Here is a 23,976-nt window from a genome sequence, read left to right as displayed (position 1 = left end):
TTCGGTGTGTCCAGTGTGGGGCCTGCAGGTTTGCATTTCTAACAAGCCCCTGAGTGACCCTGAGGCTACAAGCCTGCAGATGACACTTTGACTAGCAGGGCTGTAACACACCTTTCTCTTTCGGTCCTACAACAACCTCCAGATTAGTTTAATCATGTCTATCATGCAGATGATAAAAACTAAGACTTAAGAGAGTTTTAAATCACATCTTGTCTAACCAGGAATGGTCTGTAAGATCTAGGATGTAAACCACAGTTTACCAGTACAAGTTACAATTAGGAAATTTGTGAGGCTATGCAGGTTTTAATGTTTATTTAATCAAGTTGTCATTTTGGCAAATAGGTAAAAGAAAGAAATATTTAAATCAGATGTGATCGATATATTTGCATGAGGATCAATTCAAGAAAAAGAAATTTGAGACTAACTCTATTTAACAGATAATCTTTGTGTGTATAATTTTATTCATATTTAATTGAGGTATAATTTACATACATTAAAGTGCACATATAAAGATATGAAGTATTCAGTTCAGTTTTATTCATTTTTAATTGAAATATCATTTACATACATTAAAATGCACAGATCTAAAGTGTAACCACCACCCAAACCAAGCTTTAGAGCATTTCCTTCATTCCAGAAGGTTCCATCATGTTCCTTTTCCAGTCAGTTCCTTGATTTCTATAAACAATGATAACTTAGGCCTATTCTTGAAATTCATCTAATGGAAATCATATAGCACATAGTCCTTTGTGCCAGCTTCTTTCATTCAACACAACATTTTGAAGTTCATAACCAGCATTTTTTATCAAGAAATATCTTACCTTTCACGGTACACTATCTGCAGTTTCCCTTCACTATGATTTTATGATTCTCCCACAACGAAAGGTTTCCCATTTGAGACTAAAATTACAGAAATTACATATCTAGCAACCACTGAGTATTTGATTGCAATAATAAAGTTTTGCCAAACTTTACTGTCAAGTAAAAACACTTCAGACGCTAGTTTATTTTGTCTTTTGTTGACTGACCTTGTGAGTTACTTAATTGTACACTGTGGATTTTCTCATACTGCTCTAAACACTGAACACTCTAAAACAAGAAATTTTCTCAAACACAAATGAACAGCAGTAGCAGCAACACCTTTAAGACAAAGACGTATTATTCAGTCTACTTGTATTCAAATAGGAACTTGTTCCTCAGCCTACATTTTCTTATTCTTGGCAGTAGCCCTAGCAAAGGTAGCAATTTTACTGAGGAAAAGCACACATGCACGCACACACACGCACACACACATACACACACGCACTCACACACATGCACACACACATGCGCACAGCTTAAGTCAAAGATCGAGCCTCCTGACAACTAACCCAGCGAACAGACACTCCTGTGTCAGCCATACCTGGCCAACGGATGATGAGTCAGTTCGGACCATAGGAGCCCCAGCGGTGTGGGCCACGTAGTGTGGTTCTCTTAGCATCCTAGTTTCTGCATCTTTGCGATGTGAAAGTTCCAGAAACCAGACTGCATACCATGCCCTAAGGCTGTAACTGAAATAAACTCTCAGGCCCACTCAGCTGTCTGTTCCATCACACACACACATACTCACACACACACACAAGTGCTTAGGGTATATGGGGCATCAGCAGAGTTCCCCCCATGTGGCCCCTCCCACTCACTGAAACAACCCTTGACTTCCATCCTGCTGACCACCAGCACCCATGTTGGGGCTCATCACTTTGCGGACAGGGTTTGGGAGGAATTTTTGTTTTGTTTGGGCAGGAGTTTGTTTTCACTTCAGTTTTTGTATTTTTGTCTCTAAGAATAGGTGGCAAAATTATATTTCCCTAATTTACCATGTAAGCTTGGGGATAAACTGCTGTCATAACTAGTTCCATAATATTGAAGAATTTTAGAGAGTAGCAAATTTTAAATTGTCTCTTTGTAATTGGAAGGCTTGCCCTAAGAGGCACATAATAGCATGTCCAAGAGGATAAATATTCTCTCCTACTTGTCTTTGTATTCCCGACACCTAGCCGAGGGCTGGGCATAGAGCAATACCCAATAAATATTTGTGGAATCAATGGCATTTTGTAAATCTAAAATAAAGTAAAATAGCACAGATGTTTGAAAGGAGCAGTAAAGCAGATATTCCTTTCACTGACAAAGGACAGAATAATAATGGAAGAAGTGGGAAGACAACAAAAATATATTTTGGGAAAAAATGTATAACATGAAAACTTCTTAAAAGTGATCCTAATGCTTTGTAGGACAAAAAAAAATCAAGCTATAATTTTTATACCAATTTTTACCCAGTTTCAAATTTAAGCGTTGATAGCACATGATTTTACGCTAGATAATTACTGAGTGACAATCACATACAGATATATTCAGTAGCATTTAATCGAAAATGGCTCCCATAGGCATTCACTAATATATTGGAATCACACTTAGGTATTAGATTTTTAATCAAGAAATGATCACCCTTCTCATGAATACTGATTCTGATGGCACAAATTGTCAAAAATGTGAAGAAATTCTATTTTGAATGGTAAGTTGCATTTCTCATTAAAAAATTGATACTTTTGTCTGCCATATTTTTATTAACTTCGCTTGATTTGGTCCTCTGTTTTCTTCCAGAATCATTGCACCAACTGAGGCAGGGAAGTAGCAGAGAAGGGAGAAGAGGAGAAGCACAGAGCCTCCTTTCTGTTCCTCCAACACAGCAAGCAAGTCTTCACATTGTAGGCATTTGCTTTCCTCTCTCCTGAAACGCCTTGTCCCCAGCTCTTCATGACACCAGCTCATTCTCATCCTTCAGCTTTTTGCTCTAATATTCTCTCTAGAGAGACCCTCCCTGACAACTCAGTCCACAGTGGCTGCCTTACCTCACCACCTTCAACTCTATAGTTGTGCAATTATCTGTTGACTTGTTGTCTATTTCCCTCATTAGATTGGAGGTTCCATGAGGACAGGCAGTATATCTGTCTTGTTCACCACTGCATCCCCAGCACCTAGCCCAGTGCTAGGCACATGGTGGGCACTCAATAAGTATTTGAAGAAGGAATGAATAAATACATGAACCCACCACTTCTATTTACAGAACACTTTAACTGCATACAACTTGAGGACCAGCATGAGGATATTTCTAAACTCAGTCTCCTAATGCTTAATGGATGCAGGAGACAATTAGTCACATTCTTTCTGGTTCATCGGCTATTTCTTTGCATTCCTTTGGTGACAGGACAATTATGCAGTAGAGAACTGCTCAGATGACATGGGTTTGGTCCACATGAGAAACTGGGATGGGAATCAAAGGGCTGCTTCTCTGCTATTTCTGGAACAGTTCATGTAAGTTATTGTGCCATAATTCATAGCAACTGCTACGAGTCAACCCTGTGGACACCTCAGAAGTCGACAAACCAGGAGACATGCTCACAACAGTTTAAAGTGAGGTGGTTGGGACATCAGTCTTTTATTCAGTTGCCTACAACAGCTAGCTGCATTCATGATAGTTTTTTAACTTACTTTAGTTCTCACATTCATGCTCATTGTATAAAACTGAAAAAAAAATCTATCAGAGCATTAAGATACCAAAGAAGATCATTATAACATGTTTCATAGTGTAGAATGGCTTTGCAGTATGACTACTAAATTCCAAAAACAGCTTGGCCACTTACTGATTTTGTGACTAGGATAGATTGCAAATGGCCACAAATTTTTCCCATCCCTATACACATGCCGGCTTGCAAAGGGACCATGCTACTCTTTCAATCAAGAGGTGGAATCTATTTCTCCACCACTTGAGTCAAGATTTGGCCCAATACGGCTGCTTTTGACCAACAGATTAACAAACATGACACCAGCAGAGGCTTGAAAAATGCTTGGGTATTCGGGTTCGGCCTCTCTTGAAACGCCTCATCACCCTCTGAACAAGCCTTGGTTAGCCACCTGGAGAATGAGTGACCACATGAAGAGAGGCCCAGCTGTCCGGTTAAGGCCTAGAGATGGGAGTGAGGTCATCCTTGACCGTGCAGCCCAAGCCATTTCATCCTAGTACAGAAGAAGTGCAGCCAAGCCACAGAATTATGGCAAATACTAAATGATTCTTTGTTTTAAATATTATACGTTGTTAGCACAAAGTAACTAATATGATGATTCTGGGCAAATTGCTTAATCTCTTTAAGCCTGTTTCCTAATCTGTAGAATAAAGGTAATAATAGTATATTTTCCATAGGCCTTGCTTCAAGTAGAAAATGAAATAATTTAGCAACATACTTGGTACATTGTAGGTGCTGATTACATTTAATTGATTTCTTCCAGGCTTATTAGAAGATTCTTTTCTGTTCACATAATACTATTCCAGCTAATATTTATCTGTAACATAAACAACATCATTGTTTATTATTTAGGTTGTTTCTAGCTTTTTAACTTTAACTCCATCAGGATCTCATAGAAACATCCCCTGTGCCACACTGAAATGGAAGATAGCTTTTCCAGAGCATTTGGGAACTTCCATAAACGACTACAAGGAGAAATAAGAGGGAATCTTCCTGTGGAACAAACAGAAAAATTCTCGTTTATATAATATAACAGTTTGTTTTAAGCAATCAAGCTGTGGAAGGCAGGGGGCTTGCCAGGGCCTGAAAGCATTGCTCTGGGAAGTTCTGTGCTCAGTACAGCACAGCAAAAAGTCCCTTGTTGCTCCACATCACATGTATTTGTTCTGAGATGAAAAAGCTCCTGCTAGTGATTGGCTCATGGCAAATCTAGATTGAAGGGGCTGTTTCCCAAATTACTAGAGACAGCTCTGCAGACTATTGGAAAGCTCCTCCCTGGGATGAGGACCGTCTCATCCCCCAGGCAGACTTTACACATGTAGCGGCTGTCAGAATGTTTGCAGAGCCCTGTTGGTCAGCAGTGCAGAGGCTGAAAGGCTGGGGCTAAAGGTCATGGACACAGCATACCAGGCACACTAACTTCCTGTGGTGATTCTAGTGACCCACATTTTCAGGGGTCCTGATGGAAGACTAGCTCCTCTGGTGTAGGCTGCAGTCTTAGAGAATCCCAGAAAGTGCACTTCGGCTCCACAGCCTCATAAAAGTGCTTCCTGAGGTTTGAAGCAGCAGGGAGCAATCAGCTGTTGTCCAGAAAAGAAGAAAAGGTAAGGACCCCCATAAGGAAGGGAAACCTATGAGCTTCGTGGCAAAGACCAAAAGAACTGGAGATGATTTCCGGTGTGTGTCTCTATCCTTCAGAGAGGTAATAGGGATGATGATACAGAAACAGACATTCTATGCATTCATGAATTGGTAAGCCGGTTCTCACCAGTCTTTGCTAAATCATTTTAGCTTCTACTTCTTAGCAACTTGTTATGCATTCTAGCCATGTTATCTGCTCTGACCTACTTTCCTTACTTTGTAAGGGGGGAAAATCTCTGCAGGAACTAGACTCAATCAATATCCAAGTTTCAACCAATTATCAAGTCAGCTGAACCACAGTTTCTGCCTCCAATTTTTACGCACATTCAAGAAAAATACAGCCTCTTATTCTTTGAATTTATATCTTGTTGTCGTTCTATATAATTTGTGGAGTTTTGTTGGTAAATCCATTACAATGGAAACAGATGACACTGGATTTACTCAGCAAACTGCTTTTCTTAGTCAGTTCTCTGTAGAGAGGAGTTTCTCCAAAAATACTGGCAATGTTTGCCTTTGGTCTCATTCAGTGGCACACGTTTACTGTCAGTCATAATGCATTTATGTGGCTACTCACTCGGGCAACAGACACACATGCTGAATATGTGCCTTGATATATTTATTTGATTTGAAAATCATTCCCTGCCTTTTTCAAAAAAATATCTGTGGCAGCTTACACTGAAGTATGTATAAGATAATGCAATCAAAAAGCAATGAAAGGGGATCTAAAAACCTATACTGAGAGAGCAGGAATATAAATATTACAACTACATTGGTTAATAGAGGGGGATAAGCATTAACTTTATCTCTGACAACACAGAAAACACTGTGATCTGTTGAAACAGTCAAAAGACCTGGACTGAGACAGAGTATGGATTCCAAAAACTTGACCGAATGGGAGAATTCAGGCAAGTTACCAACTCTTCCTAAAATCCAGTTCTTTCTACCCCAAGGCTTATAATAGACATGCCATAGAATTGTTGTGAGGAGTAAATAATAACACATATGTAATAAAAAATAAATAAACATATGGGTGTTAACTATGTGCCAGGTACTACTCTAGCACTTTTCATGTATTACTTTAATTCTGACAGGGATTCTATGATCGTTGACTAGTAGTCCAGTTTTACTAATTTGAAAATTTGAGGCCTGGAAAAGGTAATAAGGTGCATAAGGTCACAAACCAGTGGTGGGAAGCCAGTATTCAAAGCTGAGGGTCTGGATCTAGAATCCATACTCTTAACCATTCTGCAATGCTGTTTCTCATTGACCAAAATGAGTGCATCAAAATAAAAAGGGAGTGGTATTCCCATTACTCTCATCAGCTTCCTGGCAGCCAAACCAAAGAGGGAAATAGTTTATATATAATAAATATATAACACATACATTATAATAAATATATATAAAATAAAATAAACTACCTTTAGGAAAGACCTCACTTCCCCTACTGAGGTGCTTGGTCCCAAGTCAGCCCCCAGCGCTGACCTAGTAAAGACAGATCTTCAAGCAGGGGGTGGATGATGATGTCACTGGTGATCTGAACCGGTAAGTTCCATAGGAGATTCTTGGGAATGCTAAAGACCGTCAAGCACTGAGATCAGCCCTTTGCCGTTCTTGGTTGTGCTGGTGAGTTGGAATGCAATTGGGCTAATCCACACGAAAAGCTTCACTTTCTGAAAAATATCCTTCTCAACTTCTTCACTCCACAACACTCCCCACGAGATGCCCATTATCTATTCTGGTTTCTTATCAAGCAGTGCTTCAACAAAACTCTACCGCGGTTCACGTGACATTGGGGCATCAGATGAGTGGACTGGAGGGAAGGGCATTTGACAATTTCCACCATGCATTTACACAAGAAATGCCCTCACCGGGGAGGGGATAATTCAGCTTGGCACTGCCTTAAGTCATCAGGAGTCAAGGACGAGGGGGTGGTCTGGAGACAGCTATCACATCCAGGTGATAGATTCAAGCATCATTTATTCTGGATCAGAGGTCTGTATTATGCACTTGAGGGTTTTCTAAAGTACTGAAAGTAAGAGCAATTAATTTGTCCACTCTTTCTAAAATTTACAAAATCTTGGCTTTCAGCATATCTGTGTCCAATTATAGCTGAAAGAAACTGAGTCAGCTCTATCTCTTAGGAAACGATTCAAGCGGAGGGTAACAGCTGCACTTTATACTATGCTGGACAACGTAGTCACCAGTCACACTACTGACGAGCATACTTTTTTTCAAGATCTATTTATTTACAAGAGTGGGAGGGGCAGAGGGAGAGAGTCTTAAGCAGAGCCTGCACTGAGCACAGGGCCCAACGTGGGGCTCGATTTCACAACCCTGAGATCACAACCTGAGCTGAAACCAAGAGTCAGAGGCTTAACCGAATGCACCACCCAGGCACCCCTAAACAGCGTACTTTATAAATACTTTTGTTCGAAGAGGGAACCGACATTTCTGCTCATCTCCCCCAACACACACACGCACACACTCACACTCATACACATACACACTGATTAGTGTGGTCAATTTAAGCTTTAAAATATTAAGAGAGCACAGGGAATTTAAAAGTTGCTGCACATTTTTAATTTATGGCAAAAAAAAATGTTATTTTGTACGAGTCACCCACTAAGATCTGCTTTGTACTCTAAATGTGAGTTTAGTTAAACCTAACACAGTGGTTGGCCCATTGGACACTTAGTAAATCTTTATTGAAAAAGTGAATAAGTGGATGTCACTTATTAGGCAAAACCCTAACATTATAAGTAAAAGACAAAATTAGGAGATCTATATAATCACTAAGAAGAGGATGCTGATTATCCGTGTGGTAAAAAAGTAATTTGGTTTAGCTGATTTCCCCTATTTATGCTGGGCATAGAGTTATATTTGAGAGATAACTATGTAAATGTTAAAACTTAAAAAAAATGCAGAAAATAAAAGAAAATGCCTTCACCATAAAACATCACTGACAGACTTGAAATTCAAAACACATTGGAAAATTGGCAAAAAAAAAAGAGAAAAAATCCTCTAACACTAAATTCTCAAAATCATATCATTTAAATGTTAAGATGGAACTATTTTGTGTTTTTCAATGGTTTAATTTGCTTCTGTGACTCTTCTTTCCTTCTGCTATCTCTGTCTTTTCTCTCCATTCTGCGCCATTATGTGACATTTAAAGGGAATGAAAATAAAAGTTTACATCAAAACTCTGTGAGACACAACCACAGGGGAAATTTTGATTGCACCACATAACAAAATTGTCTCATACTATCTTTATACTTAGTCACAGCCATTCGTTCAACAAATATACTTAGTGGATATCTCAACAAGTATTTACTGAGCATCCACCAAGAGGCAGGCACTGTGCTAGACACCAGAGTGAAACAGAAAACTCTTCTCCCACGAGACTATGGAGGTCATAGTGTAATTAGGTGGATAGACATTAAATGATCACATAATTAATTAATTCATTGAGACTGTGATTAGGACCATGAAGTCGAGTACAGATTGGCTCCTTTAAATAATAGTGCCATTTGAACAGAGGGGTATGGATTTGATTCAAGAGTTATGGGCACTCACTGGAAGGGTTTTCATCTGGAAGTGACATGATCAGATCTGCTTTTATAAAAGGTCACTTGGGCCACACTGAGGCGAAAGGCTTTAAGTGAGGTATGGGCAGACGCTGAGTGACAAATGAAGAGTCTATTGCAGTGTTATCGCCCAACAGATAGCATATTCCAGGAGACGGGTGATTGTGGCATGGTCTAGAGTGACCATTAGAGATGGTGAGGGTAAAGTAACAATGACAGTAATAACCAAGGCTGCCATTTGCTGTGCCATTCTCTGTGCCTGAACATTTACAATGACTGACTCATTTAATCCTCATACTTCTGTAAGTGAGCTACCATTATCATCCCGGTTTTATTATCAAGAAAACTGGGGCAGAAAGAGGTTCAGTAAGCTGTCCATGGTCACAGAGCTAGCTTCTAAGAGCAATAAGAGCTCAAGGAGTCAGTCCCAGAATTCAAGCTCTTAACAGTTCTACGAGTTTGCTAAATTGAATTAGATCTTTTTCTGAATGCTCAGACAGCTACCTGGTTTTCGATGGCACTGGCAATGTACTCATTTCCTGCCCAGTCCTTCCACTGCTATTCAATGGGTTAAACATCTTCTCCTGAGTCAGTTCAAGAGAGCACCTTTAGTGGGAATTCTCTCTGCCTTGTTCTTTATTTCCTATGCTCTTCTCACTCTCTCAAACAAATGTGTCTTGAAATTGCACGCATTGACCTATTCTGAAAATTGGCCTTAGAATTTCTTCATATGAAATTCTTTTCTGCACAAACCATGGGTCATAGGACGGAGCTCAGTTGTGAATTCTGATGCCTCCATTTGAAAAGATCTGTTAATGTTGAGAATAAATATGACTCACCAATCTTGGGAGAGGTTGTGGGCTGAAGAAAATTGTTAATTTATAGGGTCACTTCACTATGGGAGCCTGAACAGAAATGTCAGTTTAAAAGTCATGACTCTAGGGGCACCTGGGTGGCTCAGTTGGTTGAGCGACTGCCTTGGGCTCAGGTCATGGTTCCGGGGTCCTGGGATCAAACCCTGAATCAGGCTCCCTGCTCAGTCAGGAGTCTGCTTCTCCCTCTCCCTCTGCCCCTTACCCCCTCCCCCCCACCTTGCTCATGCTCTATCTCTCTCAAATAAATAAATAAAATATTTTTTTTTGAAGTGTGTGACTCTATTACTGAATTTACCACTTTTGACTGTCCCATGTGAATGCACTTGATGGACCTGGGGCTGGGCTGACTGTGAGTCAAGTCAGAAATTCACAGACCCAGAGGGACAAGGAGACTCATAGGGCCTGCCAGGTACCTGTAACAAGGCTCCTAATGGGGTTAGAAGGCAACGTGTGAGGTAGGCCTGCTGGTCAGTGGGGAAGGGGTGGGAAGGGAGAGAAAACTCATGGGGTCAGACATTCAGGGATATCCAGAAACCTGTCACCGAGGTTCACTTCCTGAAAGGAGGGTTAGAGGAAGGAAAATGGTTCACACCTGGGCAGGAACTCAGTCTTGAAGAAGAGAGTGTTCCAGACAATATTTCATGGTAGAAATAAGACACAAGAATGAAATAGGCCCCTGAGCAGCTGAAGCAGACTGACGCTTGGTTACAATGACCATGCTGGTTCATGCATGCAGTCGGCCTGTTCATACACCAGGAACCAAGCAAAGGTTTTAAGATTCAGAAATGAACCAAGGCACCATCTCTGCCTGGGAGGAACTCACCAGGCTAAGTGGAAGAATGGCTCCTTTTTGAGAATCCAGGCACACCATCAAGGCTGGCTGAACTAATGTTAAAACAGGTTTGAATCAGCATCACCTTTCAGCCCTCCTAGTGTAAGATTACTCTTACACTCTCCAGTTAAGTCATCCTTGCTTGGAGATTAGAAGGAAGTAGGTTCTAAGTTTCAAACATTTCCCAGCTTTTCTGAACAATGCCTGTTACTGTGAAATGAAGTCAGACCAGAAGCACAAAGCCATTCTTTCTTTGCAGAGAACCCTCTCTCCTCAGAGGGACCATGATTCTGGCTGGCTCCTTGTTCTTGTTCACTGAAGTGACCCTATCTCAAATTCAACTCCTCTGAGCCTGTCTGTACCTCTGGTTCCTGCTTTGCTGAGAGTCCCAGATTTGACAAAGGGGCCAGATTGTACTTCTTCTCTGAGATGGTTTTCCTTCTTGAAAAGCTGGCTCCCAAAGTCCATTGGTCTCATCTTATCTTCCCTTCCACCTGGCTGTGGAACTAACTAATGGGTGTTTTCCCCGGCTTCGCCTGACCCCAGTTCTCTGCAGCATCACAACTGATCTACTAAAATCACTAGCAGAGCTAAGAAACCTCAATGTTCCAGAACAAGGAAGTAAGACCACTGCACCACTGGGGAAATTTCTTGGGGTCCAGAGAGTAGCCTTCTTAAGATACTAGAGCTGGAAGGGACTCTCTGGCCCAATATCCTGAAGCCCAAGGTGGAAAGAGAACAAAAGGCAGAATCAGTCTAGACTTCAGCTCCCAGGCCTCACCCCAATGCCATGTTGTCTCTGTATGAAACTACTTGGTAGAAATTCTGACAATTCCAAGAGTGAACCTCTTGTTTAGGAGTCTTCTTACACTTCCTACTTTCATTCTTGCACCTCCCCTGCCAAGTTCACTTTCCACCTGAAAACTGGAGCGATCTTAAAAGATAAATGAGGTCATAAGTCAGTCACCTGCTCAAAACTCCCAGTGAGTTTCCATAACACTCAGAATAAAACACAGACCCTTTGCCATAGGTCTACCTGGGCTGGCACCCACTAATCTTTCTAACAATATCTCCTGCCACTGCCCTCTTCTCACTGTGCTGAGGCTGGGCTAGCTTTTTCTCTAGTCCTCAAATACACCAAGCTGATGCCCACCTCAGTGCTGGGAACACTCGTGTGCAGGGCGCTGGTTTTTCACACTGTGGAGCCTAACTATCATCTCCTCTGTAGCCTCCTCCCCACACCACCACTCCATTCCACATTACCAGCTTTATTTTACCACAGAACTCTGCCTGGCTGAGATGATTTTATACAGTAGGTCTTTGTATGTCTTCCTCTCCCACCAAGTGTGCCCCTGGATGGCAGGAATGAGTTCTCATTCAGCTCTTGTATCCCAGCACCTAGAACAATGCCTAGCATAGTAGGTGCTTAAATATTTGCTGAATAAAATAAAAGGAGCACAAAATAACCACAGCTTTCTTCTCTGCAATGACTGTGTTATGATAAGGTTTCAGTTTACAAGTTCTGGAAATAGACTACATAAAGAACAAAAAGGAGGAGGAAAAAAAGCAATTTGTAGTTGTTTTAACAAGAACTAAAATATGTAGTTACTAAGCTACATCTTATACGTGATATTTTCACTTCATATTCTGTAAAAAGAAAATTGTTGCTGCCAAAATTACAGAATTATGGTTTTGATTTATAACAATGTAGAAACAGTTCTAATAAGTTGTTAAATCTTGTTTATTTCTGGGACTTTGCTGAATTTTCCTTTTCATGAAATTATTATTTAAAATTCTAGTTAGTAAATTAGTGTCAATAATTTAAATGAATTTCTTTATATGCAATTATCTTGGATTGGAAGGCAATAAATAACAAATTGCACATTTTTCCCCTTCATGTACTCTACCGTTAACATTAGGAAAAGTTATGGCTGTAATTTTGTATTTAAAGTAGAAGTATTTGGTTTAGAGGGAAGCATAGAGCTAAAAAAAAAAAAAATCCACATGTTCCTCTCAACCACCTTAAAGAAATAAAAACACCAAGAGTTCACGATTTCCTAGTAAATGGTATTCAATCACACTCTATGTATTTGAATTTTGTTTTAAAGAAACCAGACTGGGGAGAGAGCATCCCAGAGAGAGAAAGTGAACTTTAAGAAGATAAATAAATTAATGCATAATGCATTTTTAAACTCATGAATAGCAATCGGTTTCTTAACCTATGATAGTATTGGGCATTTTTCCATAGGAGACGCGGGGTTTACATAGTGTCTTGGACCATAAAGGCAGTTACAGGAAAGGGTCAGTGATTAAGGAAGAAAAAGGTAGGTTTCTGCCTTCCCAAAACTATTCACACCTGAAATTTCTACTTGTAACCACTGGATGATTTAGTCAAATTGGAATATAATATTAAAATGTTATAGACAACAGTTGAGAAGTTGATGTATCATTAGGCTGCAAACCATGTTCTGAAAACAGCAAAAATTAATGATGGCAAAGTCAATGAACAAATGCGAAGAAAAAGACTTGAAAAACTGATTTATCTTCTATGAAAAAGTAGAGCAGATTAGATATATTTTATTTACTTTGAGGATAATGACATTGATCCTTTGGAATTCAGAATCAAAATATATTAAAGCAAACCATGAATATAAAACAGGAGAGCAAAATAGATTTTAAAAAATGGGGTTCTTGTTGGGACACCTAGCACAGGACAGCTCTTGATGGACACAGATTTCTTCTCTTAATAATCATTCGTACCACTAAATTACCAGCGGTACATCCAACCCTGCCCACCCTCAAAATGAAAACCATGTGGAGAGCAGGCTAATGTAACAGAATAATGAAAGCTTCACAGGTAACAAGGTAATGTAACAGGATAATGAATGCCAGTCAGATGCATTCAGTCTGGAGCCAAAATTAGCCTATTCCTGAATCAGCCTGTTCACATCATTTTGCATATATTATATTAAATCAAGGCCAAAAAGTGTACATGTATCTCTAATACAAAACCTTGCTGAAGCATGTAGACATCAGGCAAATATAAATAAATCTAATCCTAACTCTATTTGGATTAATAATGAGACCTAAAATTGTCTAACCTCTACACAATCTTATGAGGTAGGAACGAATATTACCCCCATTTTGCAGATGAGGCAAACAACATACAAACAGTTCAGGAACTTTCCCCAAGAAAGAACAGACAGCCAATACCTGGCAAAGCCATATTTTAATCCAGGCACTCCGGCCCCACACTTCATACCCAGTCCCACACTTCATACCCCTTATTATGATATGATTATATCACCACTATGGAGATTCTTGAATTTAACTGTCGTCATTTTTATGTGAATAAATTTATATTTTTTCTTATGAAAAAGCTCTGCAACCCTGATGTATGGCCACAGGCATGGAGGTTGGAGCATCTTTGCTCAGATACAGTTGCATATGCCTATCTACTACTTCTCAACAAAGCACTTATCAGACCTTCTCCATGCAGAGAGCATTGCCCGCAAATAATTCATCAGTAATTAAAAGTCCTTTAATCTCATTTTTAATTTTCAAAATATAGATCCTTTTGGTCATCAAACTGTTAATTTTTAGTCACATCCACTGAATTTACCTCTGAGACTTAGAGACTCGGGTGTATATCTGATTTGATATGGCTTTTATGCAAGTCTTAAGAATTCAGTTATCATTTCAACAAATATAGCCAACATCTCTATGTTAAAAAATGACCTGAGAGTCACAGAATGTGGCCCACATAGTGGCACCGCAAATGAAATGATCAATTCCCAGTATGTCCAATGAACCTAGATACCCTTCTGGGTCTATTACAGTGATATTTAAGCTATATTTAGTAAAACTGTTTGAAATGCCCTTCAGTTGCATTTGACCCATACAACTTAGCATCTTTCAACAATAAAAATGAAGCAGGTCTCTGAAACTAATGTAGACATTGATTAAAATGGAGTTGCCTAATGTGTAGCATTCAGTAAACATTTGAAAATATTAATTCAATTATTCTTGGGGGGGGGGAGGTGAGAGCCCTTTAAAGCCCATACATAAAAGAGGAGAGTTTCTGCTTGAGGTCTTTCTTAAAAAGCCTTCAGTTTTATAGCTCCGGCAGCATAGGTCTCTTCTCAGCCTCTGTGCTTAGGCATTTATGTAATTCTGGGAGGACAGAGCATATATTAGCCATAGCTACTGACTTTGATAAATCACCTGGGCTCTATGGAATGCAAAAGGATATTGTAAGGAGAAATGCAATACTGTCTGTGATAATACTTTGAGGTCTCCAGAGAAAGGCACATATTTAAATATGGCAAAAGTCTAGGAGTGAAAATATCAGAATGGCCAGGGTCTAGTTTCAGCTCCATCAAGTGGCAGATAGCAGTAGATGGTGGCCTATCTGCCTTCACCCTTCTGTAAACTTTCCACATGCAGACCAATGTATGCCATTCATCACCCAGTCTGTAGGTCATCCCAGCTACTCTGCTCTAAGGGGATCCACTATACCAGGCTTGTTTGTTTCACTATTTATTTTAACCCCAAAACCATACCATGAACATGGAATGTTCCATCTGGCCATGCTACAGAGATGAACTTATATATACTACTTTGTACTTACAGTAGCATGTAGCCAACCCCATCTTCCCACCATGTTGGTGGACCCTTCTATACTTTAATGATGCCAGAGAGAGAATGTTATACTAAGGGTCAAAATATCAATTCAAGTCCTAATTCATATACTAATTAACTGTGTAACCTTGAACCTGGCTTCTCTGAGGCCAATAACCTTTGCTTCATCTGCCTTCCAGGGGGATAGAATGATCTAATGAACTAATAATTTACTGAAAATGCTTTAAAAAGATAAAGTGGAATTTTTTAGTATTAGCATTGCTACTGAAAAAAAAATACTGATTAAATACAAAAGATAACCTAAAATTTACTCTGTATGTAGTTTTACACATTAATATGCATGCACACCTATAACTGACATATACGTTTATAATGTAACCTCAGTATTCATATGTCCTGAATATGTTCTGAGCTTTTGGTCTTATACGTTCTGGGCCTGTATAGCCATACCCAGTCCAGGTTATTGTGGAAAATTTTATTTCCAGAGTGATTAACTTTCATTTTTCTCCTTACCACAGCGATTTAGCTGAGCTAGAGATAATCTTCTCAGGGAAAAAAAAAAAAAAAGAAATTTCCTTAAAACACTATTCTTTATGTTCAAAAATAGCCATAGTCCACTTTAGAACTCAGTTAATGATAGATTTTCCTGAGCAAAATTCCCCTTTTAGTAATTTAATAGCAAAATGTTTACTCCTGGAAAATGCCTGTTTCCCAGGGATTATTAATCATATTTTATTGGGAAGTAATCAGTTACATAGTTTGTTTTCCCATCCCTTTTAGAAAATTGAAATGCTGAGATACTCATTTTTGCTATGAAAATCTACCCAGTAATTACCATATTTACTTTTCATTTATGGGGGAATAATCTGTTTTAATTAAGCCTAACTGAAGAACTTTTATCAGATGTAATTATCCCTTTCGATAAATATGTCTCCACTAATTACATTTAACCATGGGATTTATAGCTCTTAAGTCATTTAGTAGGAAACATAATAAATCTTTAGTAATACATGCTAAATTACTATAAATTAATTCAGATCATTAACATAATAAACAAATTAGGATAATTTTGCTTAATTAGTTTGGGTGGTTAACTCAAAATCCCATGTAAGCTTCATGGTAATCTTGATTGTCACCATTACTATTGGAATGACACATTTTGAAACAAATCTATTTTAAAATTTAAATATAAAGCTTATATTTAAAAAATATAAAGATCCTTAATCCTTTGTCAATTGATCATTTTCCAAAGAGGAAACATAATTGACTGTCCTTTAGTTTCTGAACTTTATAAAATTTTTCATAAAACTTTACAACCTAAATATATTTCAAATAAAAATATTTTATATTTCCTCCTTAGGTAAGTGAATTTTCATTTTCTGATTCAATAAATGTATCCCAATAAAAAACAACATAGGTATCTATACTCTTGTGTGTATGTATATGTTTGTGTATTAATGTATAATACATTTTAGGCACTTCTCTAGGAATTCTGAGCTTTAATTTAGGTTAAAGAAGGAAAAGGTTGGGGGTGTCTGGGTGCCTCGGTCAGTTAAGCATCCAACTCTTGATTTTGGCTCAGGTCATGATCTCAGTGTCCTGAGATCAGGCCCTCCGTCAGGCTCTGCACTAGGCGGGGAATCTGCTTGAGATTCTCTCTCTCCCTCTCCCTCTGCCCCTCCCCGTGCCTCTCTCTCTCTCTCTAAAATAAATAAATAAATCTTAAAAAAAAAAAGAAGGAAAAGTATGTAGCAATAGAAAGAAAATATTAAACTAGGAAGCGCTTAGAGAAATTTAAAACAAATAAACTTCGTTTTCACGATGAGTGGAAACTTCATGGATATTCATTATTCCAAGAGGTGGTGCAGACCAAAAATGTAACTACCTTCCAAAATAGCCCAGCTAAATTCAGAGATGTTAGCATTTGTAGATGCCAGAATCAGGACAAGTTATTAGAGAGGCAATATGCTGCGTTCTCTCCCACTTCTGCCAAGCGTTCCCTCTGTTCTTTCCACTTGTTTTCACCCAGGCAACTTCTAGGACAGGGCAAGACCCAGCTCAGGTGCCACCTTCTCCAGAAATGTTAGAGAATAATCTATTAGGTGGCTTTTAACAGCACTCGCCTATTTGTTTCTGCCTTTTCTCCCACACTGGATGATGAACTTCAGACACAGATGGCTTTTCCAGACACAGCAAGCCACACCTCAATGAAGACAAGGTGAGCAGGCATTGCCATTGGTCCAGGATGAACCTGCAGTAGCTCAACCTGCCTGCTCTCAGCTCCTTTGCTTGCATTCTTCTCTTCCATACAGAGAACTATCTGGGTATCCTTCTCTGGCTTACAGCCCTCCTCATCCTCCTCTACCAGGAGGCTTCCTGGGTTTCAGCAGTTCTCAGAGCTTTGGGTAAAGAGCCCTTCCCTCTGCCTGCACCTACCCATGCTCACTACAGCTGCTTCATGAATCTCTGCCCAGGGCAGTCTTCCTGACTCCTCTAAGATGAGAGGGGACTCAGGCAGCATCTTAGTAATTGAGGCACATAATATTTTGTTTCTCAAAAGTGAATAATCGGAAACTCAAGATCAACATCTGAGAGACCCATCATAGCTTGATGCTGCCTAGTGTTTTAGGCACCCAATAAATATATTTATTTCATTCCTTCATTCAGTCTCTCATTAAGGAAACTTTTTTTTTTTTTGACAAGCACTGTTTTATATGTCTTTCCCCTTAAATGACATAGATTCTCAACAAGCATTTAATCTTCTTTAGGTCATCATTCAGCTTGATTTTGGAGGGAACAAATAAGCAAATTTAGTTCCTGCCCTTAACGAGCTTGCCTTCAGTTAGACTGCTCTGTGCTCTTCATTTTTGGTCCACTTCTCATCCTCAGAAAGGCTTTCCTTGAATGGGGTCTTGGAATTTTAGACTGTCCTAACACTCTATATACTGCCTCTATACTTTTCATGATATTTGATGAATGTCTTTCTCCCTCAGTAGACTGAAAAATCATGACAGGAGGGACCAACCACATCTGTCCTATTCACTGTACCATATCCAGTAACTAACACAGGTTCCTCCCATTAGTAAGCAGTCAATAAATGGTCAGTCTGAAATAAGAAAGATCAAGGGAGGAAACTGAGTTAGGCTATATTATATATTATAGCTAGCATTATAAAGTGGTTAGTGTTAGGTAATCATTTAAGTACTTTACATATACAATTTTTTTCATCTTTATATTAACCCCATAACATAGGAACTATTGTTACTTTACAGACAGTATATTTACATGAACCCTAGGGCCAGATATTATTGCTATTTTATAGATGAAGGAATAGAGACAATTTACAAACATCACATTGTTAGCAACTGGCAGAACTGTGATTCTAATTTTGAAAGCTTACCAGATTTTCTATGTATTACTGTAGTCCACATTTGGGGAAAAAATTTAAAAATAAATAATTTTTTTTAAAAAAGGTAGCCAGACACCTACCTCACACCACAGCCAGAAAAATCAATTCAAGGATGGATTATATAGACATAGACATAAAAGTAAAAACAACTGAACTATTAGAGGAAATAGGAGAATATCTCTGTGACCTTCAAGTAACACTTTTTAGAGAAGAAACAGAAAGAATAAACCATAAAAAAAGGAAAACTTAATTTGGATTTCATTCAAATTAAAAGCTTTTACTTATCAAAAATAATATAAAGGCAATGAACAGGTAAACCACAAACTAAAAGAGAATATTCACAATGTATATATTTGACAAATGACTTGTACCCAGAATACATAAAGAACTCCCACAATTTAAAAAATAAAAGGACAAACAGCCCCATAAAAAAACTGGGCAAAACTATTTGAACAGACACTTTAAAAAAGACATGCAAATAGCCAATAAGCAGATGAAAACATACTTAACATTACTGGTCATCCCACAACAGAAATTAAAACCATAAGATAACAAAACCCAACTATCATAAATTAAAAAGACTAATTATATCAAATATTAGAGAGGATATGGAGCAACTGGAACTCTCACACATTGCTGGTGAGAGCATAAAATGATACAACTTCAAAAAACTATCTGACAATTTCTTTAAAATGTAAACACACAGTACCATATAACACAGCAATTCCATTTCTACTTTTTTATGTAAGAAAAATCGAAATATTTGTCCACAAAAAGCCTTGTGCACAAATGTTCATAGTAACTTTATTCATAGTTGCACAAAGATGGGCAAAAGTCAAATGTCCATCATCAGGACACTGGGTATATAAGTTGTGTTATAATCATACAGCTGAATACTAATAGGCAATAAAAAGGAATAATCTACAGACCCACGTAACACCATAAGTCAATCTCAAAAAATATTATGCTGAGTGAAAGAAACCAAACAAACAAAGGAACATTCTGAATGATTCAACTTATATGAAATTCAAAAATAGGTAAAACTAACATTTAGTGATAAAAATCAGATTAGTGGTTACTTCTGCCGGAGGAGAGGAGGGAGGAATGATGGGGAAGGGGCATAAAGGAACTTTTCTGAAGTGGTATAAATGTGTTGTGCCTTGATATACATTCATTAAAACCGACTGAATAGTATGCTTAAGATTTGAGGATTTGCCTGTATATAAATTATACCTCAATTTTTAACAAATTTTAACACCAGTTTTTTTAACACAGATAACACCAGGATTAAAAATAAGTGTGAGGAGGTAAAAGGACACAAATAAATAAACATTAGTCCATGAGGAAAGAGTGCCAGTGTTGTTCTAAACATAGTGGAAATTTTTATTTTTATTTTGGCTCAGATTATTATATTAACATTCTTTTGACATTTTATGATAAAATATTGTTAATTGCTTGATCTCCAGCTAAGAGCAAATAATACACTCTGTGTCAGAGCATTATATCCTCCTTTAAAAAACACATAGAGTCTAGGATCAGATATTTTTCCTGCCTTTCTCAAGGTGATAGATACTCCCAAAGACTGTGGACAGGAGCCACTGATTAATTACCAAAGTTCACAGAGAATGAAGTTATGGAGGCAGCTCAAATCTTACACATAGCATAGGTTTACAAGATCTAACTTAAAGGATCTACATTCCTCACCAGCCTGCCTTCAAGCCTAGTTAGTGTTCCCCCTCCACCTCCTGTGATGTGCATCTGTGCAGAAAGGCTCACTTGTTATCTATGGGGTGGAATGCATTTGTCATCCATAACTCATGGTCATCAATATAGTCATCACCCAGCAAAGTGGAGACATCAATCTATTGCCTCCTTTATTCTAGCATCCAGAGCTCCAGTCTTGCTAAGGTAAATATGCTTTTTCCCAGCTTTCCTTACAGTTTAGGGATTTATGCAGAAGCTTTTACTTTGCTAATGAAAAGGTAATAGTTGCCGCTGGCACCACCCTTTCCCCTACTTTCTGTTTTGAATGTGGATGGGATGCTTGGGACTACAGCAGCTATATTACAACCATGAAGGAAGAGCCAATAAGCTAAGGATGGTGAAGCAAAGTCTAGAAAGGCGTCTAGGTTCTTGATAGCATGATTAAGCCTCTGCACCAACTCTAAACTGCATACTTCTAGAGTTCTTGTTCTGATGGTGGAGATACTAGTTGGGAAAGTTCAAGGGCATAGCATGCTCCCAGGAAAGACTTTAGACACATAAGAAAAACTGCCCTGAAAGCATGTAGGAAAGAACAAAAAGGAAGTGGATAGCTCCAAAAATTAACTTTGTCCTCAGCAGGCCCTACATATACTATCAGGTTCAAATGATTAGATAAAAACAAAGAGGAAGCCTAAAATGTCTTGTTGCCTAGAATTTAAGAAAAAAAATTATATTTGCTTTCCAACTTGGCAAATGACTGTTTTTTCACCTTTTTAGAGCATGTGTGCATGTCTGTGTTTAAAGAAAGAGAGAGACAGAGAAAGACACCAAGCTATTCAGTACTCTGTGCTTTTTCCCCAAGCTTCTGAGCTTCCTTTTCTACATTGTACTTTGTTGTATTCCATCCAAGAGGCATCCATTAATCACCATCCCATTTTTGGCAGTGACAATGTAGACAATGCATCATGTCAAAGATGTTGCTGTTAATAATTAATGATAATTTCTGTAATGGGGAGTGACACATTGTATTATACCCAAGCTCAAGATAACTGGGCCTGCCATCCACCCTTGTTCTGACTTATGTGATGAACATGGCAGACTGAGCCTGATATGGGACAGAATTAGAGAGGTGGGGGTGCAGAAACAATCATTTCACCCAGCAGTTGGAGAAAGCTATGTTTCTAAAACCCATCCTGACTCCAGGAATGTGTGGGGTCCCCAGATAAGGGAAATTATGACATTTTAGAAGATAAAAGTTTATAGTTACTTCCAAAATAATAAGCTAATTTATTCACACAGAGGTACAAAAGGGCAACCTCAGAAAACAGAGTGATCCACATCCATTGTCCTCTTAATCTCTGAAGAGGTAAATGATGGTATAAAAGGTATTTTTAAGAATTGAGGAGGAAAAGGAGGCTCTGCTCAGTCCATTCTTGAGCTCTGTACTTGTTGTCTATACCAACTCTCATGCAATCCTAGTTTGCATTAGAATGAGTGGCACTAACAGCCTCCCCAACTTCTCTTGTCCCATAACTTCTAAATTGGAAGACCCTGGATTGGCAGACCCTTGTTAATTATCTACCCAATATCAAGTGCCCCTTCTCTCTTGTTATTATAACCCCAATTTTGTATAGGGCATCAACATGTCCAGCTAAATGTTCTCTTTTCCAGGCTCCCCTGCAGTTAAGGGTTGCAATGTGACACAGCTCTAGTCAATGAGAATAAGTGTAAGTCTCTGATGAGTGCTTCAAAAACTTTTGCTTGTTTGATATTAAAAAAAAAAAAAGATGAATTCTTCTAGCACCACGTTCCCCACTTCTTTCTGACTTAAATGACTTAAACGTGGACACTAAAGTCTGGAGCTGCAGCCACCATCTTACAGCCATAGCAATGACCCAAATGCCAAGGACGGTGTCATAGAGACTACAAAGGGCCTGGGTCTTTGATGACATGGTTGAGCACAGGTCTGTGCCACATGTCTCTGTATGTGGCTCTATATGAAGGAAACCAGTCCCTATTTGTTTAAGACACTTCCACGTGGTTGTTTCCTTACCTGAAACCAAATATATTCCTAAGTGATATGGATGAGTCTGAGAAACATAACTTTAAAAAAGTATACAGATGATTGATTAAATGCCTAGCACACATTTGGAACTTACTCAAACAGAACACTTGATTCCTACCTGCTACCCTCTCTCCAATCCCTTCCCAACCATAAAAAGAAAGCCCCTGTTCTTCTCCCAGCTTACCCCCATCTCAAAGTGTAGTAATAGGCATTACAACATTTACCCTGTTGCTAGTGTCAGAATCCTAAAGGTCATCCTTGACTTTTCCCACCTGACATCTACTTCATCTGTAAGAGTTATTAGCTCTAAAATATGTTTCTAATCCACCTGCTTCTCTCTCTCTCTCCATTCTTACCCACTTCTTCAGTCCAGACTGTCACCACAACCTCCTAACTAGTTCTTGCCCAGAACCAGTCTTTAATCATGCATGTCAGAACATGCCATTTTCTGATTAAGACCCACTAAGAGCTTCCCAATGCACTCAGACTAAATCCTTACCATGGCTGGGAAGCCTTGCATCACCTCACCCTCCTACTTCTGAAATCTCAGTTTACTGGGCTTCAACCTCTCAGGACTTCTTCTTGAACACAAGAAGGTCATCTCTGTCTGGGGACTTTGCCCGAGGTCCTCTCTATCCAGGGTGTAACCTGCTCATTCATATTATTTAGATCTTGGCTTAAATACCACCTTCTCAGACTTGCTTTCTCTGGCATCTCTATTGAAAGCAGTCCCCCACTCACTCTCTATGATATCATTCTGCTTTTTGCTTCATAGCATTTATCACAATCTGGTATTTTATTGTTTATTATGTTAATTGGATTATTTTCTGATTCCTTCCATTAGCATGTATGCTCCTTGAGTACAGGAATTTTGTTTGTCTTATTCCTTGGCTAATCTCCAGCACTTAGAATGGTACCTAACACATAACTAGTTCTTATCTAATGTGTGGATAAATTTATTGAATGTATGGTTTACATCCATATGGTGGAACTACTTAAATATAACATCCAGATTATTTATTTAATTCTTCTTTTACACTGGATGTGGATGAGGAATGTTGATCAGTCATGGCAAACATTCATGATTTCACTGACCTCCAGTAATACGGTCCTGATACTGTTGGTAACTTACTGATCAGTCTTTTGAAAAACAAGAAAGGACATTTTATGTTGGATTCTACTGTATGCTGAAAAAAAATTTTCCCATTGAATGGATTCTGAATTTTCCCTCTTCTTACATCTTAGGAAAGCACCTAGATCTTGTTTGTTTCATAAAATACTCAGAGGTCAAAATTCCTGAACTTGCTGAGTGACGACTTCCAAGGACTCATTCTAAAGTCTATCATTCCATTTGCCAATAGCTATAAAAACAAAAATCTAACATAGACAGGCCAGGGGATAAGTAGAGTCATTTACTTTGAAAGATAAATTATACCAATAATGTCATTATCACATGCTGAAGAGTCACCAACCTGCTTTAGTTCAACTTTGTTAGCAAATTACTCATCTTAATTACTGCCTTCTTCTTTTTCTTATCTCATTTTTCCCTAGTCATATTAATGGTCGCATAATAATATTAGACAATGTTCACTAAGCTTAACTCTAAAAATAATGGCTGTTTTAAATCAGAGTTAATTAGTATGTCAAGAAGTTCAGGTAATTATA

General features: G+C 38.6%; 1 long non-coding RNA gene across 1 annotated transcript in view; it reads right to left on the bottom strand.

The window, feature by feature from the left end:
• Positions 1–23,976, bottom strand: part of LOC113256511 (uncharacterized) — a 640,192-nt gene that overhangs the window by 386,530 nt on the left and 229,686 nt on the right. The window lies entirely within an intron of this gene.

Source organism: Ursus arctos, unplaced genomic scaffold (assembly GCF_023065955.2).
Source record: "Ursus arctos isolate Adak ecotype North America unplaced genomic scaffold, UrsArc2.0 scaffold_14, whole genome shotgun sequence".
Lineage (NCBI taxonomy): Eukaryota > Metazoa > Chordata > Mammalia > Carnivora > Ursidae > Ursus > Ursus arctos.
The sequence above is the reverse complement of the archived record's forward strand: the minus strand, read 5'-3'. Positions and strand labels throughout refer to the sequence as shown.